The 12,254-nt window shown below is 37.3% G+C and overlaps 1 pseudogene; it reads right to left on the minus strand.

Moving 5' to 3' along the window:
- Window positions 1–8,556: 8,556 nt before the first annotated feature.
- Window positions 8,557–9,227, minus strand: LOC148192208 (uncharacterized; annotated as a pseudogene).
- Window positions 9,228–12,254: the final 3,027 nt, after the last annotated feature.

Genomic DNA, 12,254 nt, shown 5'->3' on the forward strand with positions numbered 1-12,254 from the left:
GGATCATCATTACGAAGTTGGAAGCATATCTAAAGGGCTCATATGCATACATGCTTTTATTAAGGGGGAGTATTATCTTAGGGGGAGAACATCAAACACACCTTTTTAATTATGATCAAAAAGGGGGAGAAAGTGTTTAAAGCTTATTTAAGCTTATTTGCTTATTTGTGTTTATTCACTAATGCACTTTTTCTTCCATAAGTTGTGTTTTATCCAGATTATTACTAAAAGCTTTAAATCAGAAGAATTTTTGATCATCATCAAAAAGGGGGAGAATGTTAGCAAAAATCAAAGATGAAGTTTTGATGATGAACAGATTTGCACAAGTCAAGATCCATAAAGACAAATTGAAGATCTCTGTATTTTATAAAGCTTTTATAATAATCAAAGTTGATGTAATAGTGCTCAAATATGTATTAGGGTTGATTCTTGTAATTTATATTTGATTTATTTACTGTTGAGAATCATCCACAAGCTGTTTTAATCGATTAAACCCAGTTTTAATCGATTAAAACGAGGCTGGCACTGAAAACCCAATTGCCCATGTAATAATCGATTAAAGCTAATAATAATCGATTAGTTAATCGATTATTCCTGAGAATAATCAATTAACACTAGCCGTTGGGGGCTTCAGTTTTGAAAAACTAGCCGTTGGAGGTTTCAGATTTGAAAAACTAGCCGTTGTACTCATTATTAATCGATTAATATTTATGTTAATCGATTAAATGCGTTAAATGGCCCGTTTTCGAAGAATGGAAGGGTATTAGACTGAGTCTATAAAATGGCTCACTCTTTATCTCAAAAAGAACTCTTCCCTTGTGCAAAAGATCTCTGAACTCTTTGAGAACTCTGTGAGATTGTTGAAGCTAAGGAAACTCTTGTCTGCAAAGTCCTTAAGTGCTACTGCGGTGACAGAGGAATAGCTTGTTCATCCTTGGTGTATCCGAGGAAGTGCCTGGAAGAGAATCATCCTTCGTGAAGCATTCGAAGGAGGTGGTCATCCTTTGTGAAGATTCAAAGGAAGTGCAAGTTCGTCTCTTGTGGTTTCAAGAGAGGTGGTATTTCTAAACTCTTACAAATTGTTTTTCTTTGTGATTAATATTTGTAACTGTTTTGTGTTAGTGAAAAAGGTTTATCTTGTTTGAGATAAGCGACTGGACGTAGGATCCTAGTGATCTGAACCAGGATAAAATCACCTGTGTAATTTTTCTTGTTCCCTTACTCTGTCATTTATATTTAATCATTCGCCCAGTAAGAAAAATTAAAAGAAAAATAATAAAAGGCACAATAAAAGTATATAACCAATTCACCCCCCCTCTTGGTTTGTTCCACGCTAATAATTCCGTTGCAGCGATTCTAACAAATCAAACCCCAAAAATCAAGACTTTGAAAATTTCCCAAAACTTGCCACCATGCACCACAAACTTAGCCTAGTTTCACCACCAAACTTGGCTAGCTTCAAAACCAACCATAATGAAAAATTTCTTGCACCAAGATTTTTACAGTGCCATTTTGGTGATAGAAAGAGGGCATGCCAACAATCAAAGCCCAAAAACCAAGACTTTGAAAAGTTCCCAAAACTTGCCACCATGCACCACAAACTTAGCTAAGTTTCACCACCAAACTTGGCTAGCTTCAAAACCAACCAAAATGAAAAATTTCTTGCACCAAGATTTTTACAGTAGCATTTTGGTGATATAAAGACAGCATTCCAAAAATCAAACTCCAAAAAACCAAGACTTTGAAAATTTTCCAAAACTTGCCACCAATCACCAACTTAGCCAACTTTAACCACCAAACTTGGCTAGGTGGAAAGCAAATCAAAATGAAATATTTCTTGCACCAAGATTTTTACAATAGCATTTTGGTAATATAGAGAGGGCATTCCAACTATTGTGTGATGTAACAAGCGCACGTTGTAGTGTCAAGCGTGAGGGACCGAAGGGAATTGCCTAAAGCTAGAACGTGCAACTTCAACAATGTACAAAGTTTCACCACCAAAACTTGGCTAGCTTCAAAACCAACCATAATGAAAAATTTCTTGCACCAAGATTTTTACAGTGCCATTTTGGTGATAGAAAGAGGGCATGCCAACAATCAAACCCCAAAAACCAAGAATTTGAAAATGTCCCAAAACATGCCACCATGCACCACAAACTTAGCCAAGTTTCGCCACAAAACTTGGTTAGCTTCAAAACAAACCAAAATGGAAAATTTCTTGCACCAAGATTTTTACAGTAGCATTTTGGTGGTAGAAAGTGGGCATGCCAACAATCAAACCCCAGAAACCAAGACTTTGAAAATTTCCCAAAACTTGCCACCATTCACCACAAACTTAGCCTAGTTTCACCACCAAACTTGGCTAGCTTCAAAACCAACCAAAATGAAAAATTTCTTGCACCAAGATTTTTACAGTGCCATTTTGGTGATAGAAAGAGGGCACGCCAACAATCAAAACCCCAAAAACCCAGAATTTGAAAATGTCCCAAAACATGCCACCATGCACCACAAAATAAGCCAAGTTTCGCCACAAAATTTGGTTAGCTTCAAAACAAACCAAAATGGAAAATTTCTTGCACCAAGATTTTTACAGTAGCATTTTGGTGATAGAAAGTGGGCATGCCAACAATCAAACCCCAAAAACCAAGACTTTGAAAATTTCACAAAACTTGCCACCATGCACCACAAACTTAGCCTAGTTTCACCACCAAACTTGTCTAGCTTCAAAACCAACCATAATGAAAAATTTCTTGCACCAAGATTTTTACAGTGCCATTTTGGTGATAGAAAGAGGGCATGCCAACAATCAAAGCCCAAAAACCAAGACTTTGAAAAGTTCCCAAAACTTGCCACCATGCACCACAAACTTAGCTAAGTTTCACCTCCAAACTTGGCTAGCTTCAAAACCAACCAAAATGAAAAATTTCTTGCACCAAGATTTTTACAGTAGCATTTTGGTGATATAAAGAAAGCATTCCAAAAATCAAACCCCAAAAAACCAAGACTTTGAAAATCTTCCAAAACTTGCCACCAATCACAAACTTAGCCAACTTTAACCACCAAACTTGGCTAGGTGGAAAGCAAATCAAAATGAAATATTTCTTGCACCAAGATTTTTACAATAGCATTTTGGTAATATAGAGAGGGCATTCCAACTATTGTGTGATGTAACAAGCAGACGTTGCAGTGTCAAGCGTGAGGGACCGAAGGGAATTGCCTAAAGCTAGCAACTTCAACAATGTACAAAGTTTCACCACCAAAACTTGGCTAGCTTCAAAACCAACCATAATGAAAATTTCTTGCACCAAGATTTTTACAGTGCCATTTTGTTGATAGAAAGAGGGCATGCCAAATATCAAACCCCAAAAACCAAGAATTTGAAAATGTCCCAAAACATGCCACCATGCACCACAAACTTAGCCAAGTTTCGCCACAAAACTTGGTTAGCTTCAAAGCAAACCAAAATGAAAAATTTCTTGCACCAAGATTTTTACAGTAGCATTTTGGTGATAGAAAGTGAGCATGCCAACAATCAAACCCCAAAAATCAAGACTTTGAAAATTTCCCAAAACTTGCCACCATGCACCACAAACTTAGCCTAGTTTCACCACCAAACTTGGCTGGCTTCAAAACCAACCATAATGAAAAATTTCTTGCACCAAGATTTTTACAGTGCCATTTTGGTGATAGAAAGAGGGCATGCCAACAATCAAAGCCCAAAAACCAAGACTTTGAAAAGTTCCCAAAACTTGCCACTATGCACCACAAACTTAGCTAAGTTTCACCACCAAACTTGGCTAGCTTCAAAACCAACCAAAATGAAAAATTTCTTGCACCAAGATTTTTACAGTAGCATTTTGGTGATATAAAGACAGCATTCCAAAAATCAAACTCCAAAAAACCAAGACTTTGAAAATTTCCCAAAACTTTCCACCAATCACCAACTTAGCCAACTTTAACCACCAAACTTGGCTAGGTGGAAAGCAAATCAAAATGAAATATTTCTTGCACCGAGATTTTTACAATAGCATTTTGGTAATATAGAGAGGGCTTTCCAACTATTGTGTGATGTAACAAGCACACGTTGCAGTGTCAAGCGTGAGGGACCGAAGGGAATTGCCTAAAGCTAGAACGTGCAACTTCAACAATGTACAAAGTTTCACCACCAAAACTTGGCTAGCTTCAAAACCAACCATAATGAAAAATTACTTGCACCAAGATTTTTACAGTGGCATTTTGGTGATATAAAGAGGGCATTCCAACCATCAAACCCCAAAAACCAAGACTTTGAAAATTTCCCAAAACTTGCCACCAAGCACGAATTTAGCCAACTTTCACCAGTAAACTTGGCTAGCTTCAAAACCCAACAAAATGCAAAATTTCTTCCACCAACATTGTTACAGTAGCCTTTTTGTGATATAAAGAGGGCATTCTAATCATCAAACCCCAAAAACCAAGACTTCAAAATTTTTCCAAAACTTGCCACCAAGCACCAATTTAGCCAACTTTGACCACCAAACTTGCCTAGCTTCAAAACTAATCAAAATGAAAAATTTCTTGTACCAAGATTTTTATAGTAGCATTTTTGTGATATAAAGAGTGCATTCCAACCATCAAACCCCAAAAACCAAGACTTTTAAAATTTCCAAAACTTGGCACCATGCTCCACAAACTTAGCCAACTTTCACCACCAAACTTGGCCATTTTCAAAACCCACCAAAATGAAAAATTTCATGCACCAAGATTTTACAGTAGCCTTTTGGTGTTATAAAGAGTGCATTCGAACCATCAAACCTAAAAAACCAAGACTTTCAAAATTTTCCAAAACTTGCGACCAAGCACCAACTTAGCGAAGATTCTAAACCAAACTTGGCTAGCTTAAAAACAAACCAAAATGAAAAATTTCTTCACCAAGATTTTTACAGTAGCCTTTTGGTGATATAAAGAGGGCATTCCCACCATCAAACCCAAAATACCAAGACTTTGAAAATTTCCCTAATCTTGGCACCATGCACCACAAACTTGGCCAAGTTTCACCACCAAACTTGGCTAGCTTCAAAATCAACCAAAATGACAAATTTTTTGCACCAAGATTTTTACAGTAGCAATTTTGTGATATAAAGAGTGCATTCCAACAATCAAACCCCAAAAACCAAGACTATGAAAATTTCTCAAAACTTGCCACCAAGTACCAACTAAGCCAAGTTTCACCACCAAACCTGGCTAGCATCAAAATCAACCAAAATGAAAAATTTCAGGCACAAAGATTTTTACAATAGCCTTTTGGTGATATAAAGAGTGCATTCCAACCATCAAACCCCAAAAACCAAGACTTTGAAAATTTCCCAAAACTTGGCATCATGCACGAGAAACTTAGCCAAGTTTCATCATTCAAATAATCAAACCCAAAAAACCAAGACTTTGAAAATTTCCCAAAACTTGGCACCAAGCACCATCTAAGCAAACTTTCACCACCAACCTTGGCTAGCTTGAACACCAATCCAAATGAAAAATTTCTTGCACCAAGCATTTTTACAGTAGCAATTTTGTGATAAAAAGAGGTCATTCCAACCTTCAAACCCCAAAAACCAAGACTTTGAAAATTTCCCAAAACTTGGCACCATGCACCACAAACTTAGCCAAGTTTCACCACAAAACTTGGCCAGCTTCAAACCAACCATAACGAAAAATGTCTTAGCCATTTTTCACCACCAAACTTGGCTAGCTTTAAAACAAACCAAAATGAAAAAAATTCTTGCACCAAGATTTTTACAGTAGCGTTTTTTGTGATATAAAGAGGGCAGTCCCACCATCAAACCCCAAAAACAGGGACTTTGGAAATTTCCCAAAACATGGCACCATGTACGACAAACTTAGCCAACTTTCACCACCAAACTTCGCTAGCTTGAACACCAATGAAAATGAAAAATTTCCTGCACAAATCTTTTTACAGTAGCATTTTGGTGATATAAAGAGTGCATTCCAACCATCAAATCGCAAAAACCAAAACTTTGAAAATTTCCCAAAAATTGGCACCAGGTACCAACAAAGCCAACTTTCACCACCAAATTTGCTACCTTCAAAAACCCACCAAAATGAAAAATTTCAGGCACAAAAATTTTTACAATAGCCTTGTGGTGATATAAAGAGGGCAATCCAACCATCAAACCGATAAAACCAACACTTTGAAAATTTCCTAAAACTTGGCACCATGCACCACAAACTTAGTCAAGTTTCACCACCAAACTTGGCTAGCTTCAAAACCCACCAAAATTGAAAATTTATTGAACGAAGATTTTTACAGTAGCATTTTGGTGATATAAAGACGACATTCCAACTATCACAGCCGAAAAACAACACTTTGAAAATTTCCCAAAACTTCGCACCTTGCACCACAAACTTAGCCAAGTTTCACCACCAAACTTGGCTAGCTTCGCAACCCACCAAAATGAAAAATTTCTTGTACCGAGATTTTTACAGTAGAAATTTTGTGATATAAAGAGTGCATTCTGATGGGGAAGTGCATACCTAGAGAGAATATACTAAATGGCATTTAAGAGAATGGGAAAGAAATTAAAAATGGAAGAGATTAAAGAAAAGGAAACTTAGGAATTGAAGATGCGCCACTTGAACAAGCTTCCAAGATAAGCATCAAGAGGAGGACCGCCACTTGCTTGAACAAGATAAGGTCTGCCCAAATTTGGGACTTTAGAGACAAAATTCTATCTCAAAGAAGATTGCAAAAGTGCAAATCAACTCAAATTCATTAGTTAAGGAAGAGGTAGACTCATTAGTCATAATTATTCACCCTCAATGCATGTTGCCTTTTTGGTGGGGCAGGCAGAGGCTATATGACCATGTCCTAAACATTTAAAACATTTAATGTGACTTGGTCTAGAAGGAGATTTAGGTGGGGAAGAGGAATGGTTAGAAGAAGAATGAGGAAACGATTTGTTAGTGGGCTCCTTAGAAACATCCTTAGTTTTATCCTTTGATGATGAGGATTTGTAGAAAACATCTCTTGAAGATTTGGAAAATTTGTTGTGACAAGCTTCTTTTTTCAAGAGTTTCTTCTCTACTTTCATGGCTCTATGAACCACTACATCTAAAGTCTCATCATCATGGAATTCAATTATATCTTGAATGTTGCAATTAAGTCCACTAATAAATCTAACTACTTTTGCATGATCATTTTCTTTAAGGTTAGTATGATGTAGGAGTGATGGACAAATTTATGAACACCAAAATATGATGTCACAAACTTGTTTTTCAATCTGCAAGTATGACCGAATCGTTCAAGTAATAAACTTGGTAAGACCAAGTATCGTTCTTCCCAAAGGACTCACGGCCTAGTTTAGTTGTGTGGTTTCTTGATTAGCTAAGACTTAAAGACGAAATATTTGGATTTTATATGCAAAAGACGAAAATTAAATATGTATGCATGAAGTTTTGATCAATGGCAAAAAGCAAAAGATAAACACTTTCAATGAAATTTATGGATGAATATGTTGTTGGGGGTCAATTTCATCTTATCCATTCTCATATACTTTAGGAATTCAACATTCAAATCATCATTGTTAATGCCACTCTCTAAAGTACCTTTCAAGAAGGCTTCTCCCTAATCACGAGTTCATACAATTCCTAGCATTCCTAATGATCAGTTCATAAGTGCAGGAGCTTAACGACAACCAATATAATATTGGGAGAAATTCTCCGGATCTAGACTTCCCCGTACGCGCCCGTATCGACAAAACCAATAATCATGCATCGAATGAGTTAAACAATGCAAGCATTAAGCAAAGAGGAAAAACCCTAACTAATGATGAAAGAAAGCATAAGTCTTAATTAAAAGATGTAAAAACAGATTCCATATATGAGAGCTTCAAAAGATTACATTGATTCCCCAACAAACATACAGAGTTTAGTTCACCATATTCATGGTGAACCTAGATGAATTACAATGAAAGAAGGAAAGATAAAACCCTAAAAAGGTGAAGAGGAAGCCTCAGCATCCAAGATCCTCCTTCAAAGGGGTGGAAGAGAGAGTGTTTGCTTCGTTTCTGCCAAAGATACAAACCCTAGGAAACCCTAAAGCTTATATATTATTCGTAAATTACAGAAAATTAGGTCCAAGCCCATTAAAGTGCCGCTCAGCGGTAAGTGCGTGTCACGTTTCTTCCCCTCAGCGGTCCTCCCGTGAACTCCTGAGTGCCGCTCAGCGGTAAACTGCCGCTGAGCGGTGACTTCGGCTTCTCCTTTTGCACTTTTTGATGTCTTTTCTGATTCCATATCTCTCCTTCTTCACTTCTTTCACCAAATTCACCTTAAAACCTGCACAAAAACACTGAAATCAAGCATAAACCTGTCCAGCTCTCTTATTTCTGAAAATATGAAGAAAAACATGATTTCAAGCTAGTTTCTAAGTATAAAGGTTACTTTTAGTATCAATTTTAAGCATGAAAATAACAGTTTTTCAACTGTTATCAAGGAGCACTTCGAGCTCACGAGCATACTCCTCCACACTTCGTCTACCTTGAGTAAGCCGTTGGAGCTTAATCAAGAGGTCCCTATGGTAGTATGGAGGTACGAAACGTTGGTACAAAATGTCCCTGCAATGTTCCCATGTACTCCCGGGTGAGGCCATGGTTAAGTATCTCCTATTTAGCCATTGTTTGGCGTATCCCTCTAAAGCTAAACAAGCTAACTTTACACGCAAAGGTCCATTTACACTATATAAATAAAAAATTTGGTCTACTTTACCTATCGAATCTAGAAAAATAGACGGCTCGACTTCCCCTTTGAAAGTAGGCAAGTTCAACTTTGGTAGTGTAAGGCCTTGGTCCATAGCTTTATCTTCTTGATGCTTCTTTGGCGAGGGAAGGTATACATTTACGGTTCTAGCTTCTTGCTTCTTCTTGTAGGAACCATGATCATGATCATGAGATTGCTTCTCTTTAACCTTTGTTTCCGAGTCTAACCGCTTGCTCATGGCATCAAGTTGATGTTGCATTTGTTGGAAGGCCTTCATCACATCAAACTTGCTAGAAGGACTTCCATGGGGGCTCTCTCCATGAAATGAAGCACAGCTGGAACCTACAGACATGGTAAGGCAACAACCCAAAAAAAAAAAAAAAAAAAAAACTAACACCAAAAACAGGTTAGAACCACAGAAAATTCACGGCAATGCAGCAGCCCAAAACTGATCACGGTTTCACTCAAATAAAGCAATGAAATGGTTCAAAACTCACGGCAAGTGTCTCAAAAAAAAACAAGGGAAGGGTAGCACCCTTCTTTTAAGATAGTAAAATGTCTCACAAGTCCACTTTGAGAGCACCAACTCAAGTCCAAAGCAAATGGAAAAATGTACAATCAACCATCAATGCAAAGAAGCCAAATCAAGACAGCACATGGTAGAAGCCAAAGAAAGAATGAAAAGTACAAGACAAATGATGAAAATGGAACCTAAAAAATCAAGAAACCTGGCACAAGAAAAGGAGGCAGCAATCTAATGATTTTATGAAGACAAAACAGCAAGAAAAATGGAGTCAAAACAGTGGTACAAAATGAACAACACAGCAAAGAAAATTAACACAACTAAGGAGCAAAATCACATCAACATGCTACGCATACATGAAGAGCAAGACCGAATTAATGCTGGAAATAATTTTGGCAAACCTCAAACCAAAATATTCTGTATTGGAAATGAAAAAGAGGCTCTAAATGAAGCAATCAAACACACCAATCAATGAGAAAACTCTCGGCCAAGCACACCAAACAGCAACCAATTTTTTTTTTTGTTGATTTTATTTTGATACAGCAAACAGCACTTGGTAAAATGTCTCGGCCAAGCCACTTTAATGAAGAAAATGTGTTTGATTGGAAGCACAATTGTAATGGTTTATAGCCTCTATTTATACAGAACAAATAAGCAAGGTTCACACGCTTAAATCCAATGATGATCAAGCTCAATTCATCATACAAGCAAGGAGATGTAAAAATACTCTTAGCTATGCAATTTCAGAAAAATACTCTAGAAAACTCCTAAAGAGGAACAAACATATGACTCAATTCAAAGCTAATAAGCAAGAAAAGACACATACAATCCAGCCAAGACAAGAAATTACAGCTGGAACAAAGAAACAAAAGGAAATAGGACACCTACTTGTTGAAGACCTCCAATAGCATTGTTGCTGTTTGATTAAAAGTCTACTTGCACAAGGCTCTGGACAGCCACGGTTTAGTCCCTCAAAGCATTGATTTGAAGTGTTGATTCCTTGCTTAAGAGTATTGAGAGGGTGTAGCAACGTCCAGGGAGCAATTCCAGCCACCTAAATGTCCAAACAGCCAACAACAAGCAAAACAGTGGAGTATTAATTCAATAGCAGAAAACTGGATGAACACAGTGGAGAAAAAACTTTACTGGGAACAGTACAGAACGAATTTCAGAAAAGTAAAATATGTTCATGAAACTAGACATCCAGACGAAACTAGGAAAAAACATTTCATGGAAAACGGACAAGAAATGAAGCTAAACTAAATCATACAAGTTCACTGTATTTTCACGCAGAGGCTGGGCGAGACAGAAAATGGCTCAGCGAAAATGAACATATCTAAGCTATTCTACTCTAGCATGCAATTCCTAAGAGATCAAAAACCTAAGGCTCATGATACCACATGATGGGGAAGTGCATACCTAGAGAGAATATACTAAATGACATTTAAGAGAATGGGAAAGAAATTAAAAATGGAAGAGATTAAAGAAAAGGAAACTTAGGAATTGAAGATGCGCCACTTGAACAAGCTTCCAAGATAAGCATCAAGAGGAGGACCGCCACTTGCTTGAACAAGATAAGGTCTGCCCAAATTTGGGACTTTAGAGACAGAATTTTATCTCAAAGAAGATTGCAAAAGTGCAAATCAACTCAAATTCATTGAATCAAGGTAAGGTGTGTACAAAAAGGAGACCCCTAAGCCTTCTTATATAACCTTTGGAGTGAGCTAAGATGCAAGATCTAGGAGATGTCGGACTTTTGAGGGTGTAGTCCGTCCAGCAGCTGCTGCAAGTCTTCTAGGGACTTTTGAGTCCCACATTGCTCAATTCTCTCCACTCCAAAGGGTTTATAAGGCAACTAGTTCTCCTATAGTTCAAAATATGAAAACTAGTTATGCTACTAACTCCTACACGCCTAGAATGCTCACTTTCTCTTCTCTTCTTTTTAAGATCAAGTCATGGATAGTCCCATATTGCTTGCTCTTAAAGAGAAAGAAGAGTTTATAAGCAATTATTCACAAGAACTAAGAGAAAGGAATCAAAAGGCAAATACACGCCCAAAGGAAATCTATTCTACTCTTTTTTATGCTTGTTGTCACTTTGAAAGCTCTTCATTGTTGCCCCATTTATGATCATATCACATTCCAACCATCAAACCCCAAAAACCAAGATTATGAAAATTTCCCAAAACTTGCCACCAAGCACCAACTTAATTAGCCAACTTTCACCACCAAACTTGGCTAGCTTGAACACCAATCAAAATGAAAAATTTCTTGCACCAAGATTTTTACAGTAGCATTATTGTGATATAAAGAGGGCATTCCAATCTTTATCCCCAAAAACCAAGACTTTGAAAATTTCCCAAAACTTGGCCCCATGCACCACAAACTTAGCCAAGATTCACCACCAAACTTGGCCAGGTTCAAAACCCTCCAAAATTGAAAATTTTTTGCACCAAGATTTTTAAAGTAGCATTTTGGTCATATAAAGAGGGCATTCAGACTACCACAGCCCAAAAACCAAGACTTTGAAAATTTCCCAAAACTTGGCACTATGCACCACACACTTAGCCAAGTTTCACCACCAAACTTGGCTAGCTTCAAAACCAACCAAAATGAAAAATTTCATGCACCAAGATTTTAACAGTAGCATTTTGGTGATATAAAGAGGGCATTCCAACCTTCAAACCCCAAAAACCAAGACTTTGAAAATTTCCCAAAACTTGCCACCAAGCACTACCTTAACCAACTTTCACCACCAAACTTGGCTAGCTTGAACACCAATCAAAATGAAAAATTTCTTGCACCAAGATTTTTACAGTAGCATTTTGGGGATATAAAGAGGGCATTCCAGCCATCAAACCCCAAAAACAAAGACTTCGAAAATTTCCCAAAACTTGGCACCATGCACCACAAACTTACCCAAGTTTCACCACCAAATTTGGCTAGCTTCAAAACCCACCAAAATGAAAAATTTCAAGCAC

Source organism: Vigna umbellata, chromosome 10, assembly GCF_029865625.1.
Source record: "Vigna umbellata cultivar VRB3 chromosome 10, Vumbellata_1.0, whole genome shotgun sequence".
NCBI lineage: Eukaryota > Viridiplantae > Streptophyta > Magnoliopsida > Fabales > Fabaceae > Vigna > Vigna umbellata.